We start from the raw sequence: 9,761 nt of genomic DNA on the forward strand, positions 1-9,761 counted from the left end.
GAAGCAATTTTTTGTTCCATGTCCAGTTCTAACAGTTGCTTCCTGACCAGCATGCAGGTTTCTCAAGAGGCAGGTCAGGTGGTCTGGTATTCCCATCTCTTTCAGAATTTCCTACAGTTTGTGGTGATCCGCACAGTCAAAGACTTTGGCATCGTCAGTAAAGCAGAAATTGATGTTTTTCTGGAACTCTCTTCCTTTTTCAATGATCCAGCAGATGTTGGCAGTTTGATCTCTTGTTCCTCTGCCTCTTCTAAAACCAGCTTGAACATCTAGAAGTTCACGGTTCACTTACTGTTGAAGTCTGGCTTGGAGAATTTTGAGCACTTCTTTGCTCGCATGTGAGATGAGTGCAATTGTGCGGTAGTTTGAGCACTCTTTGGCATTGCCTTTCTTTGGGATTTGAATGAAAACTGTCCTTTTCCAGCCCTATGGCCACTGCTGAGTTTTCCAAATTTGCTGGCATATTGAGTGCAGCACTTCCACAGCATCATCGTTTTGGACTTGAATTAGCTCAACTGGAATTCTATCACTTCCACTAGCTTTGTTCATAGTGATTCTTCCTAAGGCCCACTTGACTGCACATTCCAGGATGTCTGGTTCTAGGTGAGTGATCACATTATCGTGGTTATCTGGGTTGTGAAGATCTTTTTTAAATAGTTCTTCTGTGTATTCTTACCACTTTTTCTTAATATCTTCTGCTTCTGTAGATCCACACCATTTCTGTCCTTTATTGAGCCCATCTTTGCATGAAATATTCTCTTCGTATCTCTAATTCTCTTGAAGAGATCTCTAGTCTTTCTCATTCTATTGTTTTCCTCAGTTTCTTTGAAAAGATGTCCTTTCCATTATAGGGGACTACAATGCAAAAGTAGGAAGTCAAGAAACACCTGGAGTAACAGGCAAATTTGGCCTTGGAGTACGGAATGAAACAGGGCAAAGGCTAATAGAGTTTTGCCAAGTGAACGCATCAGTCATAGAAATCACCCTCTTCCAACAACACAAGCGAATATCCTACATATAGATAACACCAGTTGGGGAATACCGAAATCCGCTTGACTATATTCTTTGCAGCCAAAGATGGAGAAGCTCTATAGGGTCAGCAAAAACAAGACTGGGAGCTGACTGTGGCTCAGATCATGAACTTCTTATTGCCAAATTCAGACTTAAATTTAAGAAAGTGGGGAAAACCACTAGACCATTCAGGTATGACCCAAATCAAGTCCCTTACGATTATACAGTGGAAGTGAAAAATAGATTCAAGGGATTAGAACTGATAGACAGAGTGCCTGATGAACTATGGGTGGAGGTTCGTGACATTGTACAGGAGGAAGTGATCAATATCATCCCCAAGAAAAAGAAATGCAGAAAAGCAAAATGGCTGTCTGAGGAGGCCTTACAAACAGCTATGAAAAAAAAGAGAAGCAAAAAACAAAAAAGGAAAGGAAAGATATACCCATTTGAATTCAGAGGGCAGCCTTTTTATTTGGTTTGTAGCTTCCTTCACTGTGCAAAAGCTTTGAATTCTGCTTTGTCTCATTTATTTATGCTTTTGTTTCCCTTTCCTGAAGATATATATTCTAAAACATATATTATTAAGACTAATGTCAAGGAGTGTACTGCTTATGATTTATTCTAAGGAGTTTTATGGTTTTAATGTCTTACATTTAAGTCTTTAATCCATTTTGAGTTTATTTTTGTATATGGTGTTAAGGAATTTGTAATTTCATTTCAAAATTAAAGCACCACTTGTTGAAGAGACTGTCTTCTCCATTGTATATTCTTGCTTCATTTGCACAAGATTCACTCACCATAGAAGTGTGGATTTATTTCAGGGCTTAAAATTATGTTCCCTTGATCCATGTGTCAGTCTCCATGCTAGTACTATACAGCTTTGATTATTGAAGATTTGTAGTATAGGTTGTAATCAGGGAGCAGCCTTCAGCTTTCTTCTTTTTCTCAATATTGTTTTGGGTATGTAGGGTTGTTGTGTTTCCATACAAATTTCAGAATTAGTTATTCACATTTAGTGAAAATTTCCATTTGTATTTTGACAAGAATAGCACTGAAATTTTATATTGCCTTTGGTAGTATGGTCGTTTTAGCAATACTAGTTCCCCCAATCTTTGAGCATGGCATATCTTTCCATTCATTCATGTCATCTACAATTTATTTCATCAATGCCTTACAGTTTTCCAAGTACAGATTTTTTAATCTCCTTGGTTAGATTTATTCTTAAGCATTTATTTTCAATTTAATTGTAAATGGAATTGTTTTCTTAATTTCTTCTTCTGATAGTTTATTGCTAGTCTATAGAAGTGCAGTACTTCCCTAGTGGCTCAGTTGGTAAAGAATGTGCCTGTAGTGCAGGAGACCCAGGTTTAATCCCTAGGTCGGGAGGATCCCCTGGAGAAGGGAATGGCTACCCACCCCAGCGTTCTTGCCTTGTGGGCTCCTGTCCATGGGGTCACAAAGAGTCAGACATGACTGAACAATTAACACTTAACTAGAAGTGCAACATATTTCTGTGTATTAATTTTGTGTCCTACAATTCTACTGAATTCATTAATTAGTTTTAATTTATATAGTTTTTTGGGCATCTACAAAATTTTCTACATAGTATCATCAGTAAATACTGACAACTTTAATTCTTACTTTCCAATTTGGATTGGCTTTATTTGTTTATTTATTTTTTCGCATTTACTTTTATTAGTTGGAGGCTAATTACTTTACAATATTGTAGTGGGTTTTGCCATACATTGACATGAATCAGCCATGTGTTCCCCATCCCGATCCCCCCTCCTGCCTCCCTCTCCATCCCATCCCTCTGGGTCTCCCCAGTGCACCAGCCCTGAGCACTTGTCTCATGCATCCAACCTGGGCTGGTGATCTGTTTCACTCTTGATAGTATACTTGTTTCAATGCTGTTCTCTCTGAACATCCCACTCTCGCCTTCTCCCACAGAGTCTAAAAGTCTGTTCTGTACATCTGTGTCTCTTTTTCTGTTTTGCATATAGGGTTATAGTTACCATCTTTTAACATTCCATATAAATGTGTTAGTATACTGTATTGGTCTATATCTTTCTGGCTTACTTCACTCTGTATAATGGGCTCCAGTTTCATCCATCTCATTAGAACTGATTCAAATGAATTTTTTAATGGCTGAGTAATATTCCATAGTGTATATGTACCATAGCTTCCTTATCCATTTGTCTGCTGATGGGCATTTAGGTTGCTTCCATGTTCTGACAATTATAAACAGTGCTGTGATGAACATTGGGGTACACATGTCTCTTTCAGATCTGGTTTCCTCGGTGTGTATGCCCAGGAGTGGGATTGCTGAGTCATATGGCAGTTCTATTACCAGTTTTTTTTTAAGAAATCTCCACACTGTTCTGCATAGCGGCTGTATTAGTTTGCATTCCCACCAACAGTGTAAGAGGGTTCCCTTTTCTCCACACCCTCTCCAGCACTTATTGCTTTGTAAAGCAGCCATTCTGACTGGTGTGTAGTGGTACCTCATTGAGCTTTTGATTTTCATTTCTCTGAAAATGAGTGATGTTGAGCATCTTTTCATGTGTTTGTTAGCCATCTGTATGTCTTCTTTGGAGAAATGTCTGTTTCATTCTTTGGCCCATTTTTTGATTGGGTCATTAATTTTTCTGGAATTGAGCTGCAGGAGTTGCTTGTATATTTTTGAGATTAATCCTTTGTCTGCTTCTTCATTTGCTATTATTTTTTCCCATTCTGAAAGCTGTCTTTTCACCTTGCTTATAGTTTCCTTTTTTGTGCAAAAGCTTTTAAGTTTCATTAGGTCCCATTTGTTAATTTTTGCTTTTATTTCCAATATTCTGGGAGGTGGATCATAGAGGATCTTGCTGTGATTTATGTCAGAGAGTGTTTTGCCTATGTTCTCCTCTAGGAGTTTTATAGTTTCTGGTCTTATATTTAGATCCTTAATCCAAAAGATCATACACCATGACCAAGTGGGCTTTATCCCAGGAAGCAAGGACTCTTTAATATCTGGAAATCAGTTAATGTAATACACCACATTAACAAATTGAAAGATAAAAACCATATGATTAACTCAATAGATGCAGAAAAGGTCTTTGACAAAATTGAAGATCCATTTATGATAAAAGCTCTCCAGAAAGCAGGAATAGAAGGAACATACCTCAACATAGTAAAAGCTATATATGACAAAACCCACAGCAAACATTATCCTCAATGGTGAAAAATTGGAAGCATTTCCCCTAAAATCAGGAACAAGACAAGGGTGCCCACTCTCACCACTACTATTCAACATAGTGTTGGAAGTTTTGGCCACAGCAATCAGAGCAGAAAAAGATATAAAAGGAATCCAGACAGGAAAAGAAGAAGAGAAGCTCTCACTGTTTGCAGATGACATGATCCTCTACACAGAAAACCCTAAAGACTCTACCAGAAAATTATACTAAAGCTAATCAATGAATATAGTAAAGTTGCAGGATATAAAATTAACACACAGAAATCCCTTGCATTCCTATACACTAACAGTGAGAAAACAGAAAAAGAAATTAAGGATACAATAACATTCACCATTGCAACAAAAAGAATAAAATACTTAGGAGTATATCTACTTAAAGAAACAAAAGACCTATACATAAAAAAAACTATAAAACACTGATGAAAGAAATCAAAGAGGACACAAATAGATGGAGAAATATACCGTGTTCATGGATTTGAAAAATCAATTTTGTGAAAATGAGTATACTACCCTAAGCAATCTATAGATTCAATGCAATCCCTATCAAGCTATTCGTCACAAAACTAGAACAAATGATTTCTCAATTTGTATGGAAATACATAAAACCTCGAATAGCCAAAGCAATCTTGAGAAAGAAGAATGGAACTGGAGGAATCAACCTGCCTGACTTCAGGCTCTACTACAAAGCCACAGTCATTAAGACAGTATGGTACTGGCACAAAGACAGAAATATAGATAAATGGAACAGAATAGAAAGCCCAGAGATAAATCCACCTACCTATGGACACGTTATCTTTGACAAAGGAGGCAAGAATATACAATGGAATAAAGGCAACCTCTTTAACAAGTGGTGCTGGGAAAACTGGTCAACCATTTGTAAAAGAATGAAACTAGAACACTTTCTAACACCACACACAAAAATAAACTCAAAATTGATTAGCTTTATATCTTTTCTTCTCTGGTTGCTCTGGCTAGGTTTCCATTGCTATGCTTTTTTTTTTTTTTAATTTATTTATTTTAATTGGAGGCTAATTGCTTCACAATATTGTAGTGGTTTTTACTATACATTATGTTAAATAGGCATCCTTGTCTTGTTCCTGAACTTAGAGGAAATTCATTCAGCTTTTCACTGATGAGAATGATGTTAGCTATGGGCTTATTTTATTTGACCTTTATTATTATTATTATTATTTTTGAATCTGCTTTTTAATTTTTTTTCCATTTAATTTTATTAGTTGGAGGCTAATTGCTTTACAATATTGTAGTGGTTTTTGTCATACATTGACATGAATAAGCCATGGATTTACATGTATTCCCCGTCCCAATCCCCCCTCCCACCTCCCTCTCCACACAATTCCTCTGGGTCTTCCCAGTGCACCAGCCCCGAGCACTTGTCTCGTGCATCCTGCCTGGGCTGGTGATCTGTTTCACCCTAGATAATATACTGGTTTCGATGCTGTTATCTCGAAACATCCCACCCTCGCCTTCTCCCACAGAGTCCAAAATTCTGTTCTGTACATCTGTGTCTCTTTTTCTGTTTTGCATATAGGGTTATCGTTACCATCTTTCTAAATTCCACATATATGTGTTTGTATACTGTATTGGTCTTTATCTTTCTGGCTTACTTCACTGTGTATAATGGGCTCCAGTTTCATCCATCTCATTAGAACTGATTCAAATGAATTCTTTTTAATGGCTAAGTAATATTCCATAGTGTATATGTACCACAGTTTCCTTATCCATTCGTCTGCTGATGGGCATCTAGATTGCTTATTTTGAAGAATTTTTCTCTATACCAATTCTTTTGAGAATTTTGATTGTAAAGCCTGTGCTCTAGGACAATCTGGAGGAACAAGATGGGGAGTGGGGGAGGGGGTTGGTTTCAAAATGGGGGGACATATGTATACCTTTGGCAGATTCATGTTGATGTACAGCAAAAACCATCACAGTATTGCAAAACAATTCTTCTCCAATTAAAATAAATAAATTAATTTAAAAAATAAATGGATGTTGCACTTCTTAAAACAACTTTTTTCATATATTGAAGTTATTTGTATATGATTTTTATTCTTCAATTCATTAATGTGGTATATCACATTAATTGATTCACAAATACTTAACCTTCTTTGCATCTCTTAGATACAATTCACTTGACTATGGAGTATGATCCTTTTAATGTATTGTTCGATTCGGTTTGCTAATATTTTGTTGAAGATTGTTGCATCTATTTTCTTCAGTGATATTGGCATGTGTTTTCATATTTTGTTGTAGTTTGTCTGATTTTGCTGTCAGGTGATACTGCTTTTATAGAATGGCTTCAAAGGTGTTCCTTTGCATTTTGGGGAAATAGTTTGGAAAGGATAGCTATTAACTCCTCTTTAATTGTTTAGAATGTATCTGTCAATCCTTCATGTCCTGGATTTTTGTTGGGAGAGTTTCTCTTATGGATTCCATTTCAGTACTGCAAATGAGTCTTTCCATATTTTGAATTTCTTTCTCATTCAGTGGGGAAATTTTACATTTCTAGGTATTTATGCAATTCTTCTGGGGTGTCCATTTTGTTGGTTTATAATTTTTCATTGTATTCTCTTATGATCCTTTGAATTCTGTGGTGTTGGTTATATCTTCTCTTTGATTTTATTGATTTGAGGATTTTTATCTTGATTTTGAGTCTAGATAGAGGTTTAGCATTTCTGTCGATCTTTTCAAAGAACTTGTTCATAGTTTGTTTCTTTGATCTTTTAAATTATTTTTTGTTTCTATTTCCTTTATTTTTGCTTTGATCTTTATTAGTTATTTCTCTCTACTACCTTTTGGCTTTGTTCATTATTTTCTGGCTCTTTTAGATATAAACTTAGGCTGTTTAACTGGTATTTCTTTTATTTCCTGGGGTGGATTTACATTGCTATAAACTTCCCTCTTTGAATGGCTTTTGCTCTGCCTTAAAAATTTGGGGTCACTGTATTTCCATTTCATTTGTCTTTGGGTATTTATTGATTTCCTCTTTGATTTCTTCAGTGACTCATTAGCTATTTAATAGCATATTGTTTAACCTCTATGTGTTTGTTTATTAAAGTTTTTTTTTTTTTTCTTTCTTGTGGTTGATTTCTAGTTTCATTGCATTGTGGCTGGAAAAGATGCTTGATGAGCTCAATCCCCTTAGATTACTGAGATTTGTTTAGTGGCCAAACATGTGATTTGCTCTGGAGAATGCTCCAGGTGCCCTTGAAAAGAATGTGTATTTTGTTGTTTCTGGATGAAATGCTGTGTGTGTTACACATACACACAACATTATATACATGTATATATTATATGTATATATTCCATCTGATCTAATGCATCGTTTAAAGCCAGTGTTTCCTTATTGATTTTCTGTCTGAATGACCTTGATGTAAGTGAGGTGTTGAAATCTTCTACTACTCTGTCTTACTATCAATTTCTCTCTTTTTGTTTTTTAGTATTTACTTTATGCCCATTTGTTACTCTGTTGACTCCATATGCACTTACAATTGTTATATTTTCTTGTCAGATCATCCCCTTGATTATTATGTAATGTACGTCTTTATAGTATTTGTTTCAAAGACTATTCTGTCTCATATAAGTATTGCTACTTCAGCTTTCATTTTACTTCCATTTTGCTCAGAATACCCTTTTCCATCTCCTCACTTCCAGTCTGTGAGATCTTCATATCTAAAGTGATTATCTTGTAGGTAATAAATATATGACTCATTTTAAAATTCATTGAGCCACTCTGTGCCTTTTGACTGGGGCATTTAGTCCATTTCCATTTAAAGTAATTACTGTTAGTTATATACTTATTTTCATTTTCCCCTGATTTTTGTTGCTATCTTTTTTCTCCTTTCTTTGCCTCCTTCCCTTGTAATTTCATGACTATATTTAGTGTTATGTTTGGATTTTTTTTTCATGTTATTCCATTTTAGGTTATTGTATGTTGTTTCCACTGGGGTTAATATATAACAACAAATACTTATAGGTGGCTAGGCTGGTGATCTCTCAAATTCAATCTCATTTTATGAACCCTAAATTTTTACTTACTATACACATTTTATGTTTTTCATGTCATATTTTTGCATCTTTTAATTTTGTGCATTCCTTAGCTATTTATTGTGGAAATAGATGATTTTACTACTTTTGTCTTTTAACCTTTCTAATCATTTTACAAAGGGTTGATCTACTATCTTTACTATATATTATTCTTTACATATCAGACTGTTTCTTTCCTAAGTTTTATAGTTTTACATGTGGTGTTTTCTACTTAAAGAAGCACCTTTATCATTTATTATAAAGCTGATTTAGTGGCTCTGAACACTTTCAGCTTTTGCTTCTCTGCAGAATTATTTATGTCTCCTTCAAATCTGAATGATACCCTTGCTGGGCAGAGTATTCTTAGTTGTAATTTTTTCCCCCTCTAATTGTTTGAAAAATACTATGCCACTCCCTCTGACATGAAAAAGTTTCTGTTGAAAGTCACCTGATGGTTTTATGGGAAGTCCCTTGTACATAACTACTTGCTTTTTCTTTGATGCTTTTAATATTTTTTTATCTTTATTTTTTGCCATTTTAATTGCAATGTGTCTTGGTATATACTTCTTTGGGTTGATCTTCTTTGAGTTTCTCTATACTTCTTGAACATAATGTCTGTTTTTTCCAAGTTAAAGAAGTTTACAGCTATTGTTTCTTCAAATAAGATTTCTCTCCTTTCTCTCTCTCTTCTCCTGGGCCCTCTATAATACAAATGTTACTATGTTTGATATCATCTAAGAAGTCTCATGTTCTCCACATTTTCTTGAATTTTTTTTTTTTTTTTTTGGTTTATCTTGGGTGATTTCCACTACTCTCCCAGTTTTCTGATTTTCTTCTTTGTGGTGTCTAATCTACTGATGGTTCCTTCTAGTATATATTTTCATTTCAATGATTGCATTACTCAGCTCTGTTATTTTCCCCCATTTATTTTTATTAGTTGGAGGCTAATTACTTTACAATATTGTAGTGGTTTTTGTCATACATTGACATGAATCAGTCATGGTCAGCTCTGTTTTTTAAATGTGTTTTCTAGCTTATTGTTAAACTTCTTACTATGTACATTTATTCTTCTCCTGTGTACATTGAATAACTTTGTAATCATTATCTTGAACTCTTTATCAGATAGATTGCTTATCTACACTTTCCTTAGTTCTTTTAGGGGATTTCATCTTGTTCCTTCATTTGGAATGTATTATTGTATTGCCTCATTTTGTCTAATTCTCTGTTTTCATTTCTATGTATTAGATAGTTTGGCTTTATTTCCAAATTTTTGAGAAGTGACATTATGTAGGGAAATTCCTATAGGTCTCAGCATCACACTTTTCTATGGTCACCAGAAATATATGCCCTAGGAGTGAGCCCTTTGTGGACTGCATGGACAATTCTCTTGTGGCAAGATTGGGTGCATTGGTAGGTGAGCTTGGTCTCTTTTTCATTTGACTGCTAGGCCTTATCTCATGCATTGGCTGCTGGC

The sequence above is a fragment of the Cervus canadensis genome, chromosome X, assembly GCF_019320065.1.
Source record: "Cervus canadensis isolate Bull #8, Minnesota chromosome X, ASM1932006v1, whole genome shotgun sequence".
In the NCBI taxonomy this organism is placed as follows: Eukaryota; Metazoa; Chordata; class Mammalia; order Artiodactyla; family Cervidae; genus Cervus; species Cervus canadensis.